The sequence below is a fragment of the Phascolarctos cinereus genome, unplaced genomic scaffold (assembly GCF_003287225.1).
Source record: "Phascolarctos cinereus isolate Bilbo 61053 unplaced genomic scaffold, phaCin_HiC Scaffold_7;HRSCAF=346, whole genome shotgun sequence".
In the NCBI taxonomy this organism is placed as follows: domain Eukaryota; kingdom Metazoa; phylum Chordata; class Mammalia; order Diprotodontia; family Phascolarctidae; genus Phascolarctos; species Phascolarctos cinereus.
In genome coordinates this window covers 137,115,861-137,143,186 of record NW_027556180.1, presented here as the reverse complement: position 1 = coordinate 137,143,186, position 27,326 = coordinate 137,115,861, and the positions used below count along the sequence as shown (strand labels likewise).

Below are 27,326 nucleotides of genomic sequence, written 5' to 3'. Positions count from 1 at the left end.
TGTCTTCTATGTTGCATGTACCCAGGTCCATGGCCTTAAACTGAATCAGTGGACCAAGAGCGTAAGAGTGTCAGGCCGAGTTTGAGACAGCCTTGTAACTGTCTGCTCAAAAAGTACATCCAAGCTTTTCTAGGTGCTTGGAGAGCAACCCCAATTGCAAAGCAAGACAGAATGGGAGGAGGCTTATATACCTTCCAGTCTTGGCTGGAGAAGAACTTGGGGTTAGGTAACTTCCATGTATGGACCACCAAAATGTTAAGGTTTAACAGTTTAGGGGTGCTAGGACCCCACAATCATGACACATGAATGAATTCAACCCAAGCTTTCTTTCAGCCAAAGACAAGGTTTATTAAAGATCTGTCATATGGGCTTTTAAGGAATATGAACATCTGGGAGCTATTGGCTAGACTCTTAAAGATTCTGAGCATTTGTCTAGATTTTAAAAATCTGGGTTTATATATGATTATTGAACCCCATTTCAATTTGGGTTTGACCCCACTGAACTGTTCAAATCCCCTCAACTTACAGGTAAGGAAAATTGAAACCTATTAAGATAAAATAACTTTTTCAGGGTCGTACATGGCAGATCTTGGAATAGAAACTATGTCTCTGGGCTCTCAGTCTAGTGCCATTTGTAGTACACCATATTGCTTCTCTAAGCAAACTTAGTGATTTTCATGAACATTGAAACATTAAAAAAAATAAGAAAGATTTATAATCATTAAATGTATTATAGCATGTTTCGAAATACCCACTTGTCACCTACCTCTGTAACATTTAAACCCTTCTCCATATAACTATGACATTGTGAACATTGGACCACAGAGGCAGTGATCTTAGTTTACTGTAGGCATTACAGATGTTGTGTCAACAGCACATAAACTGATGATTCTGTGTCTGGTTCATACAACTGTAGAACCATATAGATAACATAAAATATCATTCAAGTTCTTTGAATTTATGGGATAGGTTCTTTTTTTAAGGTTCTATTATTTTTAGTTGCTTTGTTAATGTCTATTTTTGTATGTTAAATTTGATCCCATAAAGTCTGACCAAGTCAATTAAAACACTTAGATTCAGTAGAGATACAGATTGGGTTGGGGTATTATTATTATGACATATTTTAATATTTCTTCTTGATCGGATAACAGTATCCAGAAATCATTAAGTAGGTATGTGCAAATATACATATAACATACATACATGCATGCACATATGTATATCTACCATGAGTGTGTTGAAAAAAACTGAAAATAAGTAATGAATCTAATATATAACATATACTGAAAAAAATAGACATTTACTAAATAAGACAAAATGATTAAACTAATGAAGTCTGATATGAATATTTTGTGGGGAGCTAACAAAAATATGTAACACCAGGAATCATTTCTCAAAATATAAAGTATATTAACAAAGTATATGAGCCATTTTCAGCAGAATTATAAATGTGAGTGGACATTTGGATATATACTCCAAACAGGTTATATTAAGAAAAATGCAAATGAAAACTCCTAGTTTTCATAGCACAACTTGTAAATTGGCATTGACAATCAAAAGACTAGAAACAACTAATTTAGGAGGGGGCTGTGAAAAGACAGGCACACTAATAATACTGTTAGTGGAAGTGTGAAGTGATTCATTCATTCTGAATTTTAAATTGAAATTATTCCCAAAAAATGATTAACTATTTATATCCATTGACCGATTGTTCCCTTTACTTGGTATATACACCAAAGAATGTAAAGACAAGAAAAAGGGGGCAATCTGTATGAAGATATTAATATCATTCCTCTTATTGTAGCAAAGAATTGGAAACAAAATGAGTGATTGTAAATTGTGAAAATGGCTAAAAAAAACCCCAACCCTGTGATATATGAATGTATTGACATATTTTTCTGCAATGAGATAAATAGGAAATATTTGGAGAAATATGAGACGATTCCTATCAACTGACACACAGTGAAACAAAAACCAAAATAACATTATGAGGGTGATTACAATACACATAGATAAGATCACCAAAAGGAAGTCAGATTTTGAGTAACTGAAAAAAAACAAATCTGGACATCTGATAATGAGACATGCAGTACTTCCCACATCATAGCTGAGAGCTGAGAAGAATGTTTTATATATATGTTCCCATATGGTCAGTTAATTGTGTTGGTTGTTTTTGGTCTATTTGTTTTACTTTGCTACAAGGAAGGATTTGATCTAGAGTGTGGACGGATAGACAGACATGATTATGTAATGACAAAAGGACTCCAAACAACATATTTTAAAAAGTACCTGTGTGGAGGTGGAGAAAAATAATGATTAGGTATTGTACTTTTAGGATTAGATACATTTTCCTCAAATATTGTTCATTGGAAACTTATTCCTTATCAGCCACCAAGATATGAGCTTATGTTGACATCAACATTTCACATGAAAGGTTTTTATGCTATCACTAATTATAATTGTGTTACCAAAGTAGTGCAGCTGCCAGAGCAGCCCAGGGCATCTGCTATGTAGCACACAGTGAAGGGGTTGCTTTGTGGGAAGGCAGAAGAGCTCCCCTCCAAAGTGGAGCTGCTTAAGCCAAGTCATTTTCATCCTCTGTTGATCCTCAGTTGTTACAGGTTTGTATTATCAGTAGCCATCTACAAGACTAAACATTTGCTGTCCTGTGGATTTCACATGGCATTTTGGCCACTGTAAGTAGAAAATGAGAATGTTGGCAAGAAAAGCAGTTCAAAATAATGAGTTTTCTGAAACCCATTCATGCACATTCTTCCAAAACAGCTTGAACATGAGAAATGCAGGAGGAAATTACTCTCTTATACCTTAGTTTTCTCCTCTGCCATAATGAATATATGCAGGTAATGATAGGTACAAGTTAGGGTGTGTGTGTGAGGTGAGGGAAGGTTGTGAAACATATAAAACACACATTTTTTTAATCACTGGAAAACATTTTAATTATACCTTTCCTATAAATGTCTCCATAATCTGTGTTACTTGCATAACCTTTGAAATACGCATATGGCATCAGAGTCGATTTTCAGCAATGAGTATGAACTTTAAAGCTAAAAAGAAGATCAAAAGGGCAGAGTGAATTTCATGTGTGTTTGGAGATGCAATGAACTTTGTTATTGATTTCTTAATTTAAATGTAGTAAATATGTTTATTTTAAATATTTATATAACATTTTCTATCTGAAGTCCTTTTCTTGCTGCCATATTGATTTTTATTGCTTTTAACCAGGACATAAGAGATATTACATCCAAACTTGCTTAATTGGAAATGAGAAAAAATTGGCAATTTCTATTCAATGTTGCTTCTTGTTATCTAGATGTGAAATTATCCTTATTTCTTCAGGATCAAATGATCATAAAAAAATTAATCTAACAGTTAATGTTTTCCTTTTGAATTTCCCTTCTTTCTCTTTCAATAGGAAGAAAATCAAAATGATAGTGAAGCAGACATGTATTATAATTCTAATTCACATTTATATTGTTTTTAGATTTACAAAGCAACTCTCCTAGGAGATAGGGAGTGCAAATGTTATTATTATTATTTTTTTTAATAGACAAAGAAAGTGAGTCTACAAAAGTCTAAGTGACTTGTTTATGGTCACAAAGCCAATCAGACATCAGAACCAGAATCTCAAACCAAAGTCTTTTGATTGCAGATGTAACTTCCTTTTTAGTATATTAGTCTTCATCTTTTAAATATAGCTGGAATTAAGAATGACTTAATTGATTATGCAAGCTTTCTGTTGCTATTACGCTACAGCTGACAGGACTATTTGCATATATTTCTGCCATCATCTTCTCTCTCAAAAACAGTGCCATAATTCTGAACTTTCCAGAAGGCACGGTTCTGTATGAAATGGCACTGATGGAATTCACTGCACATACCACATTGCTTAAACTTGTCACATTCCTGGTCTTTGGCTTGGGAGCTGCTGCAGGTCTCATCAGAAATGCCATTCTTGTGAGCATACTCCTGCACAGGGAAATCATTCTCCCCTTCATAGAACCAGCATTGCCACAGTCAATTTTGTGTTGAACAGATAGGAATGTAGATTGTCAGACTACCTTGTCTTGATGTTGATTCCATCTACCAGGGCCCAGCAAGAGCCTCAGTGCTGGGGGATGCCTTAGCTCTGAGGGATGCTGACATAGTTGACCCTGTGTCCATTGTACTAGTACCAGGCCTTCCATAGCTCAAAGGGAAGCATGTATATCCTGGGATTTAAGGATAGGTCTTGCATACATAGGACCAGCTTCTCCCCTTCACACCTCACCACAGTCTCTAGAGCCCAGGTTCCTGTAGTCCCAGAGTAAGAGCAGAAGCCCAGCAGCTATAGTAGCCCTGCTTATGCTTCCTCTGTGCGCCTGGTCCTCTCTCACTGTTTTCTCTCTGTTACTCACTTTCTCAAGATGGAGAACTAGTCGTTTGTCATGTTTAGATTTTTTTTTCTCTCTGTGTTGAGATTGGGATAGATCTTTGAAAAATCAATGCAATGCAGTTATAATACAAAGAACCTTATATTATTATGTGTTTGGGATGAATATATGTGCATGCCCACTGGCCTATGGGAAGTTAGGATATATTTTTGGAAAAGTATCATGAATATTGTGCTGGACTCCATGGGGAAATGTAAGCCACTGAAGATAGAATTCAGTGTACGGCAAATACTGGCTTTGAGGGAGTTCCCTAACACAAGGAGCCTTCCCAGGTCTTCAGGGAGATATTCAGAATTAGGTCAACATAGCTGAAGGCACTTTAGTTTGATTTGTAGGGATTGCACTTTTTTTTTTTTAACTGGGGAGGAGAGTTCATTAGGTAGTTCTGATCAGCTTGAGGAGGTTAAAGCAGGGGTGGGGAATCTGTAGGCCTGAGCCCACATGCAGCCCTCTAGGTCCTCAAGTGTAGCCCTTTGACTAAATCCAAACTTCACAGAACAAATCCCCTTAATAAAAGGATTTGTTCTGTAAAAATTGGACTCAATCAAAAAGCTGCACCCAAGGATCTAGAAGGCCACATGTGGCCTGAAGGCCATAGGTTCCCCACTCCTGGTTTAAAGAATGGGGCTATTGCTTGCAGTTCTTCATACCCTTAAGAATCATATGGACATGCTTAGTTGTCATTTTTAGAGAATTGGGAAGATCTCCTGGGTCTGGTTAATATTCAGCCCTTTTATACCTAATTGAGGAAGTGATGAAATATCCAGGGATTGTTTGATTGCCTCCATCTATTATGTCTCAGAACCACCATTTTTAAGTGAGACTTTCATTGTTAAGGTAGTGAACACTACATTCTTTGGGGAGATATATAGAGATCTAAGCAGAGAACAGATCAGAGACCTAAGAGTGGATCTTGGTTCTTGTTGGTAAAACATCAGATTTTTCTTTCTAGGAACTTGCAACCATTCCCTCCCAGGCCTCACAATGTCAGGTATAGAGAGGTGACAGAGCTTCTACATTCAAAGTATGGTACTAGTCTGGGTATATGTTTGAATAGCAATGGTTATTGTTGTCCAGAAACCTTGAGTTTCTAGACTAGGTAGAAAATAGGTAAATTCTGTTATTAAGAGAGAGAGAAAATTGCTAAGAATGGAATTTTGGGGTGAGGGTAGGGGGTAGAAATTTGTTATTTGTTCAACCTCTCTGTAAGTGCTGGCTAAAATGCTATTTTAGTCATGCCACCTGCAGATATTTTTAAGGGGATCTCCTTGATGCTCTGGAAAGTTTTGATCTGAACTTTGTGGCTGTAAGGAACAAAAATAAGAAGACAGCAAGAGCCAGGGAAGCAGTAGTTGATTGAGTGATATCTAAAGAAGCAAACCAGGAAGAAGGAGTAGAGTAGGAAGTCTATGGTTGCTACAGGAGCCATGAGAGAGAGTTGTATGAATGATGCATTTAGAACCTAGTCAGGGAAGAAACATTTTTTTTTTTTAGGCAATTGGGGTTAAGCGACTTGCCCAGAGTCACACAGCTAGTGTCAAGTGTTATGTGTCTGAGGCCAGATTTGAACTCAAGTAGTCCTGAATTCAGGGCCAGTGCTGTATCCACTGCACCACCTAGCTGCCCATGATTGTTTTTTTGTTGTTGTTTTTTTAGTGAGGCAATTAGGATTAAGTGACTTGCCTAGAGTCACTCAGCCAGGGAGTTTTTATGTGTCTGAGTCTGGATTTGAACTCAGGTCCTCCTGACTCCAGAGTCACTGTTCTATCCACTGAACCACCTAGCTGCCGCAGGGAAGAAACTAAGTTCCTGAATCCCTTGGTGTTGAAGAAAAACATACCAGTAGCTTAAAATTTCCACCTCCCACTTCTTTACTGCGGGGTTCTCTGTGTTATCCTAGACATGAAATACCAAGAAACTGGTGCATATTACAGGGAAAAAAAAGCATAGACTTAGCCTTCCATTTATATGATGGGTTATTCAGACAGCACATACTTAATGAAATTGCTTTCCTTGCCGGGAAAGCCCAAGCACTTAAGGTAACATTGTAGGCTTCACATCAGAATGGGTCTCAGGAATAAAGGCTAGGAGTTGCCAATTGACTAGCATCTTCAATTTTATTTTCCTCCCTGTGGAATTCCAAACCATTAGGGTAAAACTACAAAGGTAGAGGCTTAGATCCCTGGATGAAGAATGGGCAGGAGAAATGTATCCACTATTTGTTATGATTCCTTTATGTGTTTTATGCTTTCAGTAAAATAACAAAAATTTCCTTTGTCTTATATTTATTATTACCTTAAGTGCACAGAGGAACTAGGAATTTTTTTTTAAGCTATCAGTGGAATTTTGGAGCTTGGAGTTCTGGACTACAGATTTTTTATATGTGTGTGTATGTATATGCATGTCTGTATGTATGCATATATATGCGTGTATGCATAAATGTATATATACAAATATATACACACATATAGATAAGATAGATATAGATACAGAGTCGTTGTGGCATAGCAGAGAGGCAGAGAGGCAGAGGGCAGACCTCTGATCTAGAAATCAGAAAAAAATCTGGTTGAAGAACTGCCTTTGACACTTAATTCTATGAGCCAAGGCAAGTCAATTAACCACTCGGTGCCCCAGGCAACTCTTTAAGACTATAAATTGTAGAAGAGTTGCAGTTACTGTTCTACTTTGGTAAGAAGGATTTCCTTACCAGGAACTCCTTACATTTATGAGATCACAGGTCCAGACAAATATATCTATGACTATGCTTTTACCTGTCTATGTATTTCTTTTTTATTTGTAATTTTCAAAAATTTTAAGCTTAAATATAAAATAAGAAAAGAAAAAAAGAAACAAATACTAAAACTAAAATAATATGAAAGGAAAAAAAAGAAAAAAGCATTACCACATGCACAGCATAACATGAGAGAGGATTCAAAATATACAGAAATAAATTTCCATTTCAAGAAAGCCTTTAAAATAAATACTATGCATTCTGTTGAGAGCTGTCTGTCTTTGCTTCATTTTAAGTTTTCTTCTGTTCTCTGCTGTGTGCTTTTTACTTTGTTAATTTTTCTCCCTCTTTCCCCTAGGCTACAGTTAAGCATGGAAAAATTTATATATTTGCATACACATATATACAAACACATACATATATACACACACATATATAGAGACACATATACATATACATGGATATATAGACATAGATGCACAAAGATACATACATATATATATATATATATATATATATATATATACACACATACACACAAACATATACCCTTACATTTATACATTTATATATACATATACTTAAATATCAATATAGTGATGTGTAGACATATGCATTCATATGCTTCTTGATAAGACCATACTATACTTATTTATCCTCTGTTTCTCTGAGAGTAGATAACCTCTTCCTTCATAAGTCCAAGTATTTCCATATTTTTCTAAGTCCACCAACTTGTCATTTCCTATAACACAGCAATATTCCCATCTTAGACTATCTAGTTGTTTTAAACCGCCCAAAATAACTTTGACAAATATAACTGATACATAGTGTAGTTTCCCTATTTTTCTCTTTTGATTAAATCTATTTTAGCCTTAACTTTGCCCAAGATCATAATTACCACCCCTGCTCCTTTTTCTTAATTTCAATTTTCTTAATTTCTCCTTTGGTTTTCAATATTTCTAATTTGGTGTCTAATTGAGGAGTTTTAATTTGTTCTTTTTCTAATTTTTTTTAGTTGTATGCCCAATTTATTGATCTCCTCTTTCTATATTTTATTCTTGTAAGCATTTAGAGATATAAAACTTCCCCTAAGAACTGCTTTCACTGCATCCCATAAGTTTTGGTATGTTGTCTCATTATTGTCGTTTTCTTGAATGAAGTTATTGATTGTTTCTATGATTTGTTGCTTGACCCATTCATCTGTTAGGATTAGATTATTTAGTTTCCAATTATTTTTTAGTCTATCGTTTTTTTTGGCCTTTTATTACATATACTTTTCATTGCATCATGGTCTGAAAGGGATGCATTTAATATTTCTGCCTTTCTGCATTGGATTGTGAGATTTTTATGCCCTAGTATAGGGTCAATTTTTGTGTATGTGCTATGTACCGCTGAGAAAAAAGCATATTCCTTTCTCTCCCCCATTCAATTTTCTCTAGAGGTCTATCATACCTAACTTTTCTAATATTCCATTTACCTCCTTAACTTCTATCTTGTTTATTTTGTGGTTAGATTTATCTAGTTCAGAGACGGGGAGGTTGAGATCCCCCACTAGCACAGTTTTGCTATCTATTTCTTCCTGTAACTCTGTGAACTTCTCCTCTAAGAATTTGGATGCTATACCATTTGGTAAATATATGTTTAGTAATGATATTACTAATGGTGCCTTTTAGCAGGATGTAGTTTCCTTATCTCTTTTGATAAAATCTATTTTTGTTTTTGTTTTGTCTGAGATCAGGATTGCTACCCCTGCTTTTTTTTTTTACTTCAGCTGAAGCATAATATATTCTACTCCAGCCTTTTATATTTACCCTATGTGTATCCCTCTGTTTCAAATGTGTTTCCTGTAAACAACATACTGTAGGATTATGATTTTTAATCCATTCTTCAATCCACTTCTATTTTATGGAAAAGTTCATCCCATTCACATTCACTGTTATGATTACTATCTGTGTCTTTCTCTCCATCTCCTCCCCCCATTTATGCTTTTCTTTCTCCTTTCTCCCTTTCCCTCCTCACTAGTGTTTGGCTTTTAACCACCACCTCCCTCAGTCCCACCTCCCTTCTATTAACACCCTCCCTTTTCTTCACCTTTACCCTTACTACTTCTTCCTTCCCTTCTGTCTCCCTTCTCTTTTCTTTCTCCTTTTCCCTCCTGCTGCCTACAGGGCAAGTTAGATTTCTATACCTAACTGATTATGTTACTCTCTCCTAGAGCCAAATCTGATGAGAGTAAGGATCATCTCCCTCCCTTCTTTCCCCTCTACTGTAACAGGTTTTTGTGCCTTTTCCTGTAAGGTAATTTACTCTTGTCTGCCTCCTCCTTTCCTTTTCTCACAGTACATTTCCTTAGATCAGATTAATTCACTTACTTAGATCCATTTAACCCACTTGATTAGATTTTGTTTTATCATACCCCTTTAAAATGATGTGGTAACAATACAGTTCTCAAGAGTTACAAGTACCACCTTCCCTTGCAGACAGTTTGCCTTTATTATCATGGTTTTTTTTTTCCTGTCCCATTTACCTTTTTATGTCTCTCTTGAGTCTTGTATTTGAAGATCAAATTTTCTGTTGAGCTCTGGTCTTTTTATCAGGAAGGTTTGGAAGTCCCCTATTTTGTTGAATGTCCACCTCCTCCTCCCCTGAAAGATTATGCTCACTTTCTCTGAGTAGTTGATCCTTGATTGTAATCTAAGCTCCTTTGTCTAACGGAATATCGTATTCCATGCCCTATGATCTTTTAATGTAGAAGCTGCAAGATCCTACATAATCCTGACTGTGGTTCCATGATATTTAAATTGTTTCTTTCTGGCTGTTTGCAGTATTTTCTCTTTGACCTGGGAATTTTGGAATTTGGCTACTATATTCCTTGGTGTTTTCAATTTGGGGTCTCTTTCAGGAGGTGATCAGTGGATTCTTTCTATGGCTATTTTATCCTCTGTTTTAGGACCTCAGGGAAGTTTTCCTTGATGACTTCCTGAAAGATGCTGTCCAGGCTCTTTTTTTTTTATCGTGATTTTCAGGTAGACTAATAATTTTTAAAATTATCTCTCCTGGATCAATTTTCCAGGTCAGTTGTTTTACCAATGAGGTATTTTATGTTTTCATCTATTTTTTCATTATTTTGTTTCTGTTTGATTGATTCTCTCTCTCTCATAGAGTCATTAGCTTCCATTTGCCCAATTCTAATTTTTAACAAATTGTTTTCTTCTATTAGATTTTGTACTTCCTTTTCCATTTAGCCCATCTTATTTTTTAAGGAGTTCTTCTTCTTGGTGAGTTTTCATGTCTCCTTTTCTGTTTGGCTTATTCTGCTTTTTAAGGAGTTGTTTTCTTCAGTTAATTTTTGTCCTTCCTGTTCCAAGCTATTGACTCTTTCTTGCATATCTCTCATTTCTTTTCCCAATTTTTCTTCTACCTCTCTTATTTGACTTTTAAAGTCATTCTTGAGCTCTTCCAAGAAGGCTTTTTGGGATTCAGACCAGTTCATATTCCCTTTTGAGGTTCCAGATGTGGGTTTGTTTACAATTTTGTCTTCTTCAGAATTTCTGCCTTGATCTTCACTGTTCCCATAATAAGAATCTATAATACGTTTCTTTTTGCACATGGTGCTTACTTATTTCCTGGCCTTTAAAAAGATTGAGCTCTCCTGCTGGGAAGCAGGGGATGCTGATCCAAGCTTCTTGTGGTGGGATCCCAGGGCCTGGTCACTGGCTTTGTGTGCTGGGGCCTCAACTGCTGTCAGTTAGAGGCTGTAGCGTTCTGGCAGCTTACCTGGTGTTGGGCTGGAATTTGCAGCACTGGAACTCTAGGGATAAGATTGGATAGTGAGGTCCCTGGAGGTTGCCTGCTCATCCAGGCCTTTCCTTCCTTTCACTTTATTTGGCTGCTTTCAGATGGGTGTTTTGCCAGAAACACCATCCCTTATATCCCAGGGCTAAAGGTAATTACAAAAATTAAGCTGCTATAGATTCAGTTCTTCACTCTAGCCTAGAACCAAAACCAAGATCTCCAGCCTCCTCTCAGTGACCACAGCCAGTGGCGTTCCTGCCCCACTGCTTCTGCAATCGAAGGGCATGTGCCAGTTCCTTCTCTCCTGGCCCCCCTCATTCCTGAAGCACAGCTGGGCTGTCATTCTTTGCCAGCAGAGGTTCCCTGTATCTTCTCCAGCTCAGATGTCCAACTCTCCTCACTGACCTGGGGGTAAAAATTCCTGTGGTTGGGGCTGAGACAGCCTCCCAACCCAACTAACCCTAGGGTTTGACACTTGTTGTTTAAGCAGACCTAGCATGGAAGTGTTTACTCTTCACAGGGACCAAAACTAGTTCTAGGATTTTTCTTCAGATCACCATTGTTCCAAGAGGACCACTGTTCTTCCCCTACTCTTATTTATTTTTATTCCTCTATGTTCACCCTGAGGTGTTATTATTATCTTATTTGTGGGGCAAATCTGGAGAGCTTGGACCTTTCTGATCTGACATCTTCCTAGAATCCTCTCTTGCATACGTATTTCTTTAAAAAATCCATATCTCTCTTTATCTCTACCACTATCAACCTAGCCAAGAATATAAGATCCACAGCAGAAAAAGCATGAATCCAGGGACTCATGCAGGATTATGCTAGAGCCAGTTTGGAGACTCATGAGAGCAATTGTTAAAATTTACATCTCAGAAATCAGCTAATGCTACAAATCAAGGCTTATTTTATTGTTTTCTTGATTACTAGACTTAAGAAAGTGATGGAGAAAATGTTAATAATGCAGATTAAAATTAAATATGTTTGTACATTTTTTTTGAAAGCCAGTTGTTAAACATTAAACATTTACCTTTACCTTGCACATAACCCAAAACTCTGTGGACAAAGCACAAAACTTCTGGAATGTTCATATTATCCTCTAGGTTTCCCAATATATCCAAAGCAAATGCTCTTGGGAAAGAATATGGACAGCATGGGAGATTGATCTAAGGTGTAATAAGAACTATTTAAAACTCAGAGGAGCTGGCAATTAAGGGTCATACTAAGCAGCTAAATTTAGCTACTTTAGTTCAAAACATAGCAAAAGTCTTCTGGTTGCTGTCTAAATGGATACTACCTGCTACAACAACACACTTTGCTTTCACCAAGGGCTTACCTGAAGACTTCTGTGATACTTCATTGAGCATATCCTCTAAAGGCATTTGAGTCTCTATGGCATACAACAATGTTTTTACTTCTTTAAATTTTTTATGTTTGCCATTAAAATAGTCCCTGCATTATTTTCAAAGAACCTATAATGGAAGCAAGGTGAATGAATGTTTATATTAATTTCCCTCCCAAATCAGGAATTTTAAATTTTTTACATTTTTTAATACTTTAAATTTTATTTTTTAGGCAATCAGGATTAAGTGACTTGCCCAGGGTCCCACAGCTAGTAAATGTCTGGGGTCAAATTTGAACTCATGTCCTCCTAACTCCAGGGCCAGTGCTCTATGTAATACACCACTTAGCTGCCCCAGGGATTTGTTTAAAAAGAAAAAAAATCATTTCATAATAATTCTCACAGTACTTTGACTGTAACTGATTCAGTGCAATTGTCTATACCTTCTACATACAAACTCAGCATGCACAATAAAGATATTTTAATTAATAAATTTTGTTTCCATAAACATAAAAACTTTTACCCACACTTAATACTCACCTCCCAAAGCACATTTCCTCAAGAGATAAGTAAAACAGGATAGAAATGATTGTGACCCCTAAAAGTAGTACATACAAATTTACAATTTTACCATCAAAGCAAAGGGAAAAGAATGTGTTTTCAGTCTATTGTTAGTACTAATTATGGCCATAGTATTTAATCTGATTTTTTGTTGCTGTTTAAAATTAAATTTTTTCTAGTGTAGTTAATGTGTATGTTGCTTTTTTGGTTCTGTTTCCTTCACTCTTTATCACCTTGTACAAATCTCATATTTGTTTGAATTCTTTATATTTATCTTTCCTACAAGTACATGTGATATTCTATAACATTCATGTACCAGTTTGTTCAGCCACTAACCAATCATTTCATCCACAATTTCTTTCCAACTTTGAATATTTTTGTTTGTGTGGGCCTTTTCTTGCTGTCCTTTGCTTGTTACCTTTTGGGAGGGGTGTAAATCCCACAGTGGAATGACTCGGTCAAAGGGTATGAATAATTCAAGAACTTTTCTTGAATAATACCAACTTGTTTTCCAGGCAGTTGGACCAGTTCCCAGTGCCACAAACAATATATTAATATGACCATTTTTTTCCCACAGCTCTTCCAACTTGAATTTTTCCATCCTTAACCATTTTTGGAAATCTGATGAATATAAGGTCTTAGGGCTATTTTCATTTATATTTCTCTGATTAGTAGTGATTTTAAATTGTCTCTCTAATATGTACATATATGTGTATACCTATACATAAAAGTATACATGCACACATATATGATTGTTTTCAATTATTATTTTGAACAGGAGATGCACATTGTGAATGTGAGTATCCTGCAAGCCATAACCAATGAAGAATTGTGCAGGAGAATCAGGATAAATTATGTATCAGGAAAATAAGGGGGAAAAGTGGTATGATCATGTGTTGGGAATTAGGAATGGTTAGCTCATTTGCTCCATGGTATTCATACTCAGATCTAGATGAAAGACCTCAACATATTGGGTGGAATCCCCTTTTATAATTTATACAGGAATATGGGCAAGACTTGTACAGATTAAGCAAGCATGGATAGATTGCCGCCTTCATTTTTGCAGGGTTAATATATACTAATGAGATCATAGGTCCACTCAAGTAATGAAGTAATTATTAAAACTGGGATTTGAAAAAAAAAGTAAAGCTGATGGTAAAATAGATCCAATGAACAAGATTTAGAAGGAAATATGTACAGTTGTCTTGTCTCTGATAAATCCCGAAACACAAAGTACTATAGAAAGAACTTTTCATTGAATAAGAATTGATAGGGAACCTGAATAGAAGTTTTGTGAAATGATAGTTATCCCAGGGTCTTGCACAATATGAAGTGTTTCTTGTAGATGGCAGAATTTTAGTTGAGACTTAAAGGAATCCAGGGAAGCCAGGAGGTGGAGAAGAGGAAGGAAAGTATTCTACTATGGAGAAGAGGCAGTGAAAATGTTCATAGTTGGGAGATAGTGTCATGTGCAAGGAATAGCAAGAAGATGAGTGTCACTGGATCATAGGGTACATGGAAGGAAATAAGGTTTAAGAATTCTGGAAATGAAGGAGGGAATAAGATTATGAAAGATTTTGAAAGCCAAACAGAGGATTTTTATGTTAGATCCTTGAGGAAATAGGGAGTCATTGGAGTCTATTGAATGAGGAGATGGGGGTCACAAGGTCTAAACCTCTCTTTTGGAAAATGTATTTAACACCTGAGTGGAGGATGGACTGGAGACTTGAGACAGAGACATCAATCAGTAGGCTTTTACAATAATTCAGTTATGTAGAGATGAAGGCCTGCAGCAAGGTGGGAATGCTGCATAGAAGAGAGATGGTAGAATTGATAGGACTTTGTAACTAATTAGATATTGGAAGTAGGTGTTTAAAATAGTGTGAGTTATCAAAGATGACACATAGATTGTAATGCTGTGTGACTGGGAAGAAGCTGTTGCCTACAACAGTAATAGAGAATGTAGGAAGAGATGACAGTTTTGAGGAAAGGATAATGAGTTCGATTTTGGACATGCTGAGTTTAAGATGTATAAAAGGCATCTACATGATGTCCAATAGTCAGTTGGAGATGCTAGACTGGAGGTCAAAAGATAGGTTGGGGGGGACAAATAGATGCAAGAATAATGCATACAGATGATAATTAAATCCATGAGAGGTGATGAGATTACCAAAATAAATTATTTAAAGGGATATGATTAGAGAATCCAGGACATAGCTTAGTGAATACCCATTATCAGTGGGTTCAAACTAGTTGAAAATCCAGCAGAGAAGCCTGAGAATGAGCAGTCATACAGGTAGAACAATCAGGAGATGGTTACAAAAACCTAGAGAGAAGAGAATCCCAAGAAGATGAGTTTGGTCAGTAATGGCAAAGACTGGCAATTAAAAAATGATTGGCAACTTTAGAGAGAGTTATTTCAATAGAATTATGAGGTTGAAACCAGACTACAGAAAGTTAAGAAAAAAGTGAGAGGAAAGGTAGATGGAGGCACTGATTTTCAATGACTTTCTAAAGAAATTTAGCCACAAAAGGGGGAGAAATATGGAAGAACAGTAAGAGGGGATGGAGGGATCAAACGATCAAGGTATCAAGGAGGGATGGAGTCATTTTGTTTATTTGTTTTTAGGATAGAAGAGACATTGGCATGTTTGTAAAAGTAGGGAAGAAGAGAATATAAAGGAAGAGAATGAAGATTAGTGATAGAAGGGATATTGATGGGTAATCTTTTGGAGAAGATCAGATGGAATAGGATCACCAGTACAAATAGAAGGGTTTACCTTGGCAAGGAGAAGGACTATCTTTGTTTGAGATGGGTAAAGAGTGGGATAGCAGGGGAAGCATCTGAGTGATGTAAAATAAGGAGGAGGTGATAAAAGAGAGCTTTTCTCTGTGAAGTATGAGGCAATGTTCTCGATTGAGAGGGTGGATCGTGGAAGAGCCATAAGAAATTTGAGGAGAAATGAAAAGATTCCCACAGAAGAATGTGTACCACACTATTACTCTCAAATTCTCTCAATGAACCAGAATAAATTCTAATGTAGATAAATATAATCTTCCTATTCGCTACTTTAGCTCTTGAGCACTGACTGATGCATTTCCATTACACAAAGTCACCACTTAAAATGATGACACTTTAAAAATTAAACATGGCCATGTATTTAGCAGTAAGATAGAAGAAATAATAATGTCACAGACAACATATTAGGATAAATTAATAATACAATGCAATCCACAAATATACGTGAGGTGCTTTTTGTTTTTCAGTTGTTTTTCAGTTGTGTCCAACTCTTCGTGACCCCATTTGGGATTTTCTTGGCAGAGATACTGGAGTGGTTTACCATTTTCTTCTCCAGTACATTCAACAGGTGAGGAAAATGAGGCAAGCAGGGTTAAATGACTTGCCCAGAATCACACAACTAGTAAGTATCTGAGGCCAGATTTGAACTCAAGAAGATGGGTCTGCCTAACTCAAGGACAAGCACTCTATCCACTGTGCCACCTAGCTACCATGTCTGGGATTACAATGTCCCATAAATACATTTGGATCTGTGAGGGAAGAGTTGGCACATACTTTTAAACACCTGGCAGGGAATCATATCAGGGAACAAATCCCAGGTACTCAGTGTAACTTACTACTCCAAACTGCAGTCTTTGAAGACATTGTTCCATTTAGGAACCTCTGTTTCACATATAAAAGCTGCTTCTCTGTTAGTCCTTGAAGGTCTCCAGCTGAACAAATTTTCTTCTGTCCTCTACTAGCATTTGCAAACTTTTTAAACTTATACTTATCCTTGAAAGCATATTGAGAAACTGTTACCTCTTAATTTTGATAGCAGTTCTCTTTAAGTCCTAGAACTACAAAGTTTATCAAGCTGCTAATCTCTGTTCAACACAAACCAAATCCAGGCAGCTTTTTACTTACTGTAGTGTTATACAGTTTAATCAAATTGTAGTAAGTAGAAATTACAGTAAAACAGCTAAAAGTGACTGTTAAAGCAAGATAAAAAAGCCTAGCTAGCTCTTAACTCACTAGGATTCTGTGTTGTCAAATTCAGTCTCAGCATATATATATATAATATTTTTTTTTATATAGCAGGTACAAAATCTGGCTTTCTCTTATTTGCTTTTCTCTCTCAAATCAGATTGGGGCAGCAAAGGAAAACAAGGGCCCATGAAAGGCTTCACTTATCTTAAGTTCTACCCAGCACAATCTGGAGCAATATCTAGAACTGAAGCTCTTTTCCAATGCAGTTGAGCCTCTACAATTAATAAGGAATCAAGTAATTGAAGTATCTTGTCAGCTAAATGGTCTAGGTAACACTTCTTTACATGCAATTCCAACAGAATTGATTTTGATCTGATTTTTCTTTAATCTTCACTTATCAAGTTCTTCACACTTATAACTTAGTCTCAGTTTCTCATATCTTTCAATGGCTTAAATCACAGCCTCCTGGCACTCAGTGACTCATCTTTTTCTTAAAAGATAGCAATTTGTCAGTTTTCCCCTATGAAATCAACAGTCTTTTAAAAATCATCCCTCAGTCTCCAAATAGCAATATGATTTCTCATTTTTAAAAGATTTTACCCTCCTAAGTCTTAAAACAGTTATATGCAAATGAACTAAGGAAACACAATATCCTGAAGCTCTGAGATACCTAAACTGCCTACCATTTTATTTTATGTCCTTGGAACTATATTTATTCACATTCACATATTGCTGAATTTTAATAAATGAAAGTTTTATCATGCACCTTTAAATTATAAAATATTTTCACAAACGAGATGTCACAAGGTGATTTAAGTATTTATTTTCATTCCACAGTTAATTTTCTGCCCCCAAATGCTTAAATATGAACTGAAACTATTTCTTCATACATATTTATATTAAATCAAAATCATTTTCCTACTCCATTCATAGAGTAAAATGTTAATCTATGTTAGAGACAATAACTTCTCCTTTATACCAGGCCTGCCAAAGATTTTGGGCACACTGTGAGAAATGTGGAGAATGTAGAGGCCACAGGTTGTGCAGGCCTGCTTTACACATTGATTTGAATCTTTACTTTAGACAAAATTATTTTTAATGATTCTTTATGTTATACACTTTATGAAAACAGACAGCACCTCATAGTACTTTGCAAATTTTCATTATGAAATTTTTCTCCATTCAAAATATCAGCTTCATGAGGTTAGGTACCTTATTTGTCTGTGTATTCTTCTATGTCAAGGTCTTTAGTCATTAGATATAAGGGACACAAAACACTAAGTTTGCCATTCAACAACAGTAACTGAAACTTTAAAGATCATAATGCTTATAGGCAAAAAAAAAAGAGTTAATAATAGGATTAAATTGAAGAAATAATATCCACCTTCAAATAGCTTAAAATATAGTGGGGAAACAGAATAAATATAAATAAAGGCATATATCCTTAAAAGCGCTTCCATTACTGTGCTACTCTGAGGTCTCATTCTGAGGTAGTGATGACCCTGGATTCTTGAAGGCTATGCTAACATAATGCTAGCCCTGGCAAGTCCTACCAAGCTGGAAATACTCCAAGTGTGGGCCCCAGTAGGAGACTGTATGTCGGTTGTCTGAGGACCAGCCTAGTTAAGTTTGGAGAGGCTTCTCACCAGAAGGCTAACCATCAGGTGGTGAGAATTAAAAAAAAAATTTTTTTGGCCCTAGCAGCTCATGAACACTGTCTACAATGTGCATTGGTCAAATATCTATTCATATTAATGAAATTGTAGGTCCTTGAAGTTTTGAGGTATGTATAAAATATCAAGTAGAAAAAATTCAAAATTTAAATAGACCAATTTTAGAAGAAAAAATAACTAGTTGTGAAGGAATTATTCCTTCACTGCCCATCAACAACAACAACAACAACAACAACAAAAACCTGGCCTTGCTAAATTCATTCATGGGTTGACTCTTTTTTCAGATAGTGTAGAAAACAAATAACTATTATTTTATGTAGATTATTCATAAGCATTTAGAGAGATGGAAGCCCACTCAGTTTAAATGTGGTGTTGATTTTCAATCTTGCTAAAGATAGAACTTAAAAAGGAAATAATAGAACAATTGAATTAAAGAATGGTGATGCAAAAATACTAGATGAAACAGTTCATAACAGAAGATAGCATACATGTGTGTGACCAATCAAATAATCAGCAACCATTAAATAAGCAGCAGAATACTATGTTCCAAGTAGTGTGCTGATTTCTGGAAGTACGAAAGAAAAGAAAATCCTCACCTCTGAGGAGTTTGTAATCTAGACAGAAAAGAAAACATATAAATGGGCATGTAGAAATACACAAAATAAACGCAAGGGAAGGAAAGGTGTTGCGAGAACTAGGATCATCAGAAAAGACTGTATAATAGGTTGTGCTTGAACTGAGTCATGAAGGAAATTAGCTATATTTAAGACGTGGAGATCAGAAAGTAGTTCATTCCAGGAATTGAGGGAGAGCTAATGCTTAAGCATGGTGATGTAAGAGGAAGCATCATATTCCAGAAACTTAAGTCAATATAGCTGGATGGTAGAGTCCTTGGATGGCAGGGTCACTGGGGTGGGCAGCTATGTGGTGCAATATATATATATCACCAACCCTAGAGTCAGGAGGACCTGAGTTCAAATTCAGCCTCAGACACTTACTAACTGTGTGACCCTGGACAACTTCAGTTCCTCATCTGTAAAATGAGCTGGAGAAGGAAATGGCAAATCACTCTATTATCTTTGCCAAGAAAATGAAAATGGGGTCACAGAAAGTTGGACATTACTGAAACGCCTCAACAACAATAAAAAAGTCCTTGGAAGAGAGTAAATGGCAAGAAGACTGAAACAATAGCATAAGGACAGGTTATGAAGATCTTTAAATGTTAAACAGATTAACTTTATATCTGAAGTTGGAGGTAATAGGGAGCCATTGGAATTATGGAGCAGTGGGAAGACATAGACACACCTATGCTTTGACAGTTATGTGGGGCACAGTTTAGAGCAGAACAAGATTTGAATAAGACAGACCAATCAGGAGGCCATTGTAATAATCCAGGCAGGAGGTAATGAGGACCTGAACTAAGTTGGTGGCCATATGACTGGAGAAAGGGGGAGAGAACTGTGAGATTCTGAGGACTGCTGTATATCAGGACACTATCCTTTACTTTCCCAGGAGTTTGGTATGTGTGTGTGGCTAAGCATATTTAAAAGATAATTCACAAGAAAGCAAGATTTGTATCAATCATACAATGCCAATTCAACAACAAAATCTTTCAAAGCGATACACAGAATAAAAATAAAATATTTAAATAATTATGAATTTGTCAATAAATTCAAGAAAAAAACTGATAATGTCTGACATTAATTTATGGTAAAAACTCTAAAAAATAGAAATTAAGTAGTATTTTCCTCAGTATGATAAAAATGTCTTCCTTAAAAATAAGGACAATAAATATGAGACAATATAAGATGTGATGAAAAAACATTATACATATTTTCACCAAAAACAGATACAAAACAAGTATTCCTGATATCACTGTTTTTATTTAACATAGAATTGCAAATTCTAGCAATTATCATGAAATGAGAAAAATATTAGAGGGATAAATATTGGAGATGAATAATTTAAAACATCATTATTTGTAGATGATATGATAGTATATCGAAAAGTAGTTTTAAAAATAAAGTTCATATGATACAAAAATAATTTATATTTATGAAAAAGATAAAGAAATCAGCATAATAACTCATTTGTAATAAAAATATCTACTACACATGTTAACTAACTTTTATAGGAATATACATCACCAATATATCAAAAATAAAAAATGTAATTATGAATAAAGGAAGATCTAAAAAAATTGAATAGAAATGTAATTTCTATAGAGGGTCAGATTAATATAGTAAAAATGGCAATATTTCCCAAATAAATCCATATATTTAATGTAGTCAGTGAAAATATCTAGGTTCTTTATATATATATATATATATATATATATATATATATATCAAACTAAACAAAAGTACAACTAGACATGCATAGGAAAAAAAAAGGCCAATGCTACCAAAAAAAAATACAAAGCTAATGAAGTGCTTTGCCCTCTTTATTATTGAATCAGTTTCTCTAATAGTATCACCAAAACTAGCTAATATTGTTGAACAAAATAAAGCAATAGAATAGACTTATAATAACAGATATGCAAACAAAAATATTCAAAAGCTTAGTGTTTCATAAGTTTAAAAATATAAACTGGAGAATAGATTCATTAATAAATAGAATGAAAAAATTGGTTGGAACAGGGATGAGGAACCTGTGGCCTTGAGACCACGTGTAGCCCTCTAAGTCCTCAAGTGCGGCCCTTTGACTGAATCCAAAATTCACAGCACAAGAGTTTGAATTCAGTTAAAAGGCTGCACTTGAGGACCTAGAGGGCTACATGTGGCCTCGAGGCTGCAGGTTCTCCACCCCTGGAGAAGTTTTTGGGAAATATACTTATGATTGCCTGTCACACCATCTATTTAAGTAAATTACAACCAAATGACAGAATTCATCATCTAAAAATATTTTTAAAAAACTAAAACAAGCTCTTGCAGTATTTTGGAACTTCCCTTTCACTGCCCTAGAAAGCTTGGGCCTAATTTGAAAGGACTTAAAAACCCTGCTCCAGAGACTATCTACCTTGCATGCCCTGTAATGTGGCCCCAGAAGAAGGGACCAAACCATTTTTCACCTAGGGTACAGGACTATGTCTTGGCATGATTTTCAGGCCCTGCCCTCCAAGTCATCAGACATCTTCTTTGTCTGCAGATTTATGTAACTATGCAGGTTTGCTTCAGTGGGATTCAGAGTCCTTTGCCTGGTGAAGAAAAGTGATTAGGTCAAAGGAATCGAGATTGTATTTCAAACAGAAGGATGAAGCAGGTAAGTGTAGGAGTGGCCCCTCAGCATTATGCTCCTGCTCTGGTTACCCTTTTTCCCTCCCATCCCCAAACAGTGGAATGGGACCAAGTATACAGTGGATACATAATGATAATATTAGGCATCATTTTATGTAACGTTTTAAATTTTTCAATGTTCTTTATAAATATCATCTCATTTAATCCTCATGACAACCCTGGGAGGTGTTATTATCCTCATTTTAAAGGTGAGGAAACTTGAAATGAGAAAGGTTAGGTGATTTGCCCAGTGTCACATAGCCAGTAAGGCAGAATTCAAACTTTGGTCTTCCTGATTCCAAGTCCAGGTTTGTCTCAATTGTACCACTTAAATTAGACATTTGAATTTTGAAATCTCAAAAATAGCAAATTTGGATTTGGAAAGATATGTTTTTAAAAATTTTTTGTTGCTTCACAGGAGGTGGTGGGGACTAGGAGTAGTGGGTATAATTTGCAAGAAGACAGATTTCAGCTAAAATGTAAGGAGCTGTCTCTGGGCACTTGACCCTACCATGTTAGCTGTGTTACCATGGGCCAGCTATTTAAACTCTCAGTGCCCTAGGCCAGTGTTCTCCATCAGAAAATAACAAGAACAACAATAAATTTGTTAATTTAAGAATTATGTGCAGGTACCACAGTAAAAAAGACATTAGAAGACATAAAGGCAAAATAAACAACTTTAAAAATTGTATGAAACCCTTTTTTGTTCTAATTAAAAATATCATTTTTTAGTGAAAACAATGTAACTAAGTATGTTTTATGATTTTAAAAATATTCTGCGTATGTCCTAGTAGATGGGACAGACTTTCAGATAATAATTGTGTTGGTGATTATCCAGTTAATTTGATTTATACAGTTAGCCAAGCATGGGGATTTTTTAAAAGCTCCTTTATCGAAAGATACAAAAGATAACCAATAGTAGATAAAAAGTCAGTCAGTGAACTTTTTATATTAATCAGAGTAATCACTTTTAAGATAGGGATTGAACCTATTAGTTCATTGATATAGGGAGCCCTGAGGTGAGAAATTTTCTCTCTATTCATGTACACTGAATCTTCTCTGCAATTTATAGAATTAAAGTGCTTACCTAAAGCTCTGAGAGGTTTGAATTTGCCCACAGGCAGGATGTGCCTGAGGCAGGATTCAAAACCCATATCTTTCTGACTCTAAGACCAGTTCTCTATAACTCTGAACTGGCACTCTTCTTCTTCTTTTTTTATTTTCTACCTGCTTTTTATATGGTTTCTTTGCTAAAGTTATTTATATTGTTATTATTATAGTTTATTTGCAAAACTAGTATTATACAATTATATTCCAGCCAGATAGGACTAGGAGCTATACTCCAATTTTTTTCTACTCCCTCCTGCCTTTGTGTATGTGTGTAGTCTGTCCTCTAAGTTTGGAGTGCATTCTCTCTTTGTCTCAAGCCTGTCAAAAGTCTTCTTTTCCTTCAAGGTCCAGGTAGACATCCTTTTCCGTGATTCTCCTAGACCAAGTAGTCTCCCACATAAAATTTTCTTGAGCTTTTTGTATTTCAGCCTTGCACATGTCAGAGCCCATCCTGTGTAAGTTATTTTTTGCACACTTCAGAACTTGTAAGCTTCAGGAAGGCAAAAATTATATCTTTGTCGTTGTAGTTTCAGTGCCTAATCAATAAGGACAGCTATAGGTGCTTGTCAGCTTGGGTTCCATGAGATGGTAGGGAGAATTTTGCCTGTCATAAAATCTGCAAAATCATGGATCAAAAAGCAAATAGGGAGATTGAATATGGAAAAGAAATTTATGAGTGCAGTAAAGAAGAGTGTTTGTGCTAGTAGTGGCTTGACATTATTAGGGTACAGATTGGATCTCAGAGCTTCCCCTTAGAGTACATAGCCAATCGATGTCATTCCAATGCAAAATAGAAATGAGGGAAATACTCCAGTTTTGGAGTCATAGAAGTTGCTAGAGGTCAATTTTGTTTTTGTGGGAAATGTTTTTCTTGGTAGTTAGTCTAATCAGAATATCCTATGTTGCCGGTCTCTAAGATAGTGAAGGCCTCCTTCAAAGCAGGGATGTTATACTACATTGCAATTTGAGAATTTCATTATTTAAATATTTTCATCAATAGTATACTCTCTCTGTTCTGTGCAGCTATTGTATTTGCTTTTAAGAATGTCTAATATGTCCTTCATTGGCAGATTAAAAATTTGGGGTACTTTACTTAAATTCTCAATAATTAAAAAAATAAGCCACTATTTCTTCAAACTTTGTTTAACCTATGTAATAAGTACTCATGTTATGATTGTAATAAATTCACAGTTTAAAAAATTCCTGTTTAAAGAATGGGCAGATTGACAGTTGGCATCAAAGTATATGTTCACTAGCTCATCATATTTGATGTCTTCTTCTAAGCAGTTATTTTAGAGGCTGGATAGTTCATGGATAAAATAGAGTGTTTTAGTTTTGTACTTTCCACATTTATATGTGTTTGGACTCTCAAACAATAGTGCAAAAAACAATGCATACTGCTATTTTTAATATGAAAGTATTATTAAAATTTGTTTCAACAATTGAAACATGAATTCCCCTTGATTTCATTCTCTTAAATTATAATTTGATGAATTTTTTTCTTTGATACAAACAATTATCTTAATTTCAAGAAAGACATTTATATGAGGTTTCAAAAATAGGGCACTATGAAATGTAAAGATAGTTATAACATTAAATTCTTGGTTCATTTTTACTGTCAATATAAGAAATAACATTTTAAACAAGTAAGCTGTTGCATACTATGTATGAATTGTCTTTAAAATAAGCTATTTCATGAAAATGAGTATCATTATCAGGGCCTCCTATTCAGTGACCTTTTCCATTAAAACTATCCAAAAAAAGGTTCCAATCTATAACGGTTTTAATTTTTTTGTGTGTTTTATTCCTTCATATTGCAAAAAGGGCAACATTTTCAGTTTTTCTTTTAATGTGTATTATTGTAGAGTCACAGTGGCTGTTCAGTGTATTCTAGCTTTCAGTATAAGCTTTTGAAGTAGATTGTAAACATTTTTTGAAAATGAAGCTTTGTAGATTTGTGATGTGCTGAGGAAATCTAGGTAACTGAGTGGTTAGAAGAACAATTCCATTGTAAACTATTTTATTGGAATATCTGATGAATAGTGTTGAGAATACCCAGGAGAATTGGTAGAAAGATTTATATTTAACTATCAGTGCTCAGGTGGACTAAAATAACAATCCAAATTCAGACAATCATTTCATCTCTGTGTGGTTCAATTACCTGTGAAAAGGTGAATATTGTAAACTAATTATCTAAATCTTCACTGATAAATTGGTATATCTCACATAAGCCCATGAATTATGTAATATGTTTTAATCAAATTGTTTATGTAGACAAAGCCCCCAAATATTTGCCCAGGGTCTCACACATCATAAGGGCTACCTTTAGAGAGGTCCAGTGGAAGTACAATTGACTTTGGAATCTAGGATCTTAATTAAAATACTGCATTAGACACTAAATACCTGTGATGTTGGATATATTACTTAATTTCCTTGCACCTTAGTTTCAAAACCTAATGGAGTAATTTAATTGACTAAATATACATTTTTACCAAATACTAATTTAGTCTATTTTTTTAATTTTTAAGGTTACTGATACCATTTATTTTTACATTAATTGTCCCAAATAGTCCTATCCTTTTCTAATCAGAAAGAACTCCCTTATAATGATGAACAAAAATGTAAGAAAAATAAACCAGTTTGGTAAAACTAACCAAATATTAATCTTGGCTGAGAATGTGTGCTGTATTATATTTGCATAATCTCCCACTTCAGCAAAGAAGGGAGAGAGATTCATTGTTTTAGCTTTTCTTTGGGGACCAAGCTTGACCGCTGAATTTATCCAGCATTCAGTTATTGTTGTTCTTTTCATTTGCATTATTGTCATCTTTGTGCATTTCTTTTCCCAATTCTATTTACTTTGTAACATTAGCTCATAGGATCATAGTCCATAAACCATAAAATTATATATATTCACATATATACATAACATTTCATACATATGCACAATTTCTGCCTTCTTCACATTCATTACTTCTTATGGTACAATAGCATTCCATTACATCCACATAACACAATTAGGTTAGCCATCTCTAATCAATGGACATCTACTTTGTTTCCAGTTCTTTGCTGCTTCAAAAAGTGATGTAATAAATATTTTAGTGTATTTGGGACTTTCTGTCTTTGACCTCCTTAGTTAGGCATATACCGAAGCAGCGGGATCTCTGTCTTAAAGGTATTTACATTTTAGCCAAATTTTTAGCATAACTCCAGATTCCTTTCCAGAATGGTTGGGCCAATTCACAATTCCACTATCAGCTTATCAGAGTGCTTGCCTTTCTACAACTACTTCAACATGAACTAATTCCATCTTTTGTCATCTTTGCCAATTTTCTGGCTGTGAGGTAAAACGTCAGAGGTGTTTGATTTGCATTCTTTCATATGGTTATTAACAGCTTGAAATTCTTTTAAGAATTGTTTATTCACATCCTTTAACCATATATCTTTTGAGGAAAGTGGTGTCCCCTGAGGGTAAGTGACTTTCCAAAGGTCATATCATTAATTGTCAGAAGTTGTATTCTCACTTAGGTTCTTAAACTATATATCCCAAATGCTTTCCACTGTACCATCCTCTAGCTGGCAGGCCTGCAAGACCTGTGACCTTGCTACTTACAGCCCGTAGGCCACTTTGGCATGCCAAAGGATTTTAGGTGCCCCTGAATGATGTTGAGAAAAACATCCTTTGTATGTAGAGGAAATCCTTTAGCATGTTGCAAGCCACCTGCTGGCCCTAAGTGGGCTGCAGACCACAGGTTGTGCAGGCCTGATCTAGAGAAAATTTCCACATCATTTTAATCCTGTCTTTTGTACTGATATTTCCTGGACTACTTCTCTTGAATCCCTCAGCTTAACTATCCAGATTAGGGACAGTGATTGGACATGTGATTTCATTGGCATAGGGAATTCTTAGTGAGGAATTTCCTCTACCAATTTAGGTCAGTGACTTCATTATAAATCATAGTCTCAGATTGCTGCCTAAAGAATTAAGAGATTAAGTGACTTTATGACAATAGCAGGACCTGACCTGGGTCTTCCTGGTTTTGAGGGTATTTTTCTATCTGCCATTAAGTTATGGTTATAAAATTTCTTTTAATTCTTATCGTGCCTCTGTTCTTGGCAAATAATTTTTCAGGGCTGTTGAGGTTTAGAGTTGGGAGAGCTGGTTCACGTGTGAAAGAATTCACTTAGACCCTCTCTGTAACCATTGGGAGCTTTATTGATGCAAAAGCAATGGGCTAACTCTGGAAAGAGGACTAGCAACTTACAAAGGGATAGGAGTCTGTTTTATCTTACAAGATAAGGGGAGGGGTGGTCAAGACACAGGATGAGGAAGACACAGGATAGGGGACCCAGGATAAAGAATTTGGGAAATTTCATGACTCAGGATGAGGGAGAAA

At 35.5% G+C, this 27,326-nt stretch overlaps 1 pseudogene; it reads right to left on the bottom strand.

The window, feature by feature from the left end:
* Nucleotides 1-3,722: 3,722 nt before the first annotated feature.
* LOC144454870 (cathepsin Z pseudogene) lies at nucleotides 3,723-4,222 on the bottom strand (annotated as a pseudogene).
* Nucleotides 4,223-27,326: the final 23,104 nt, after the last annotated feature.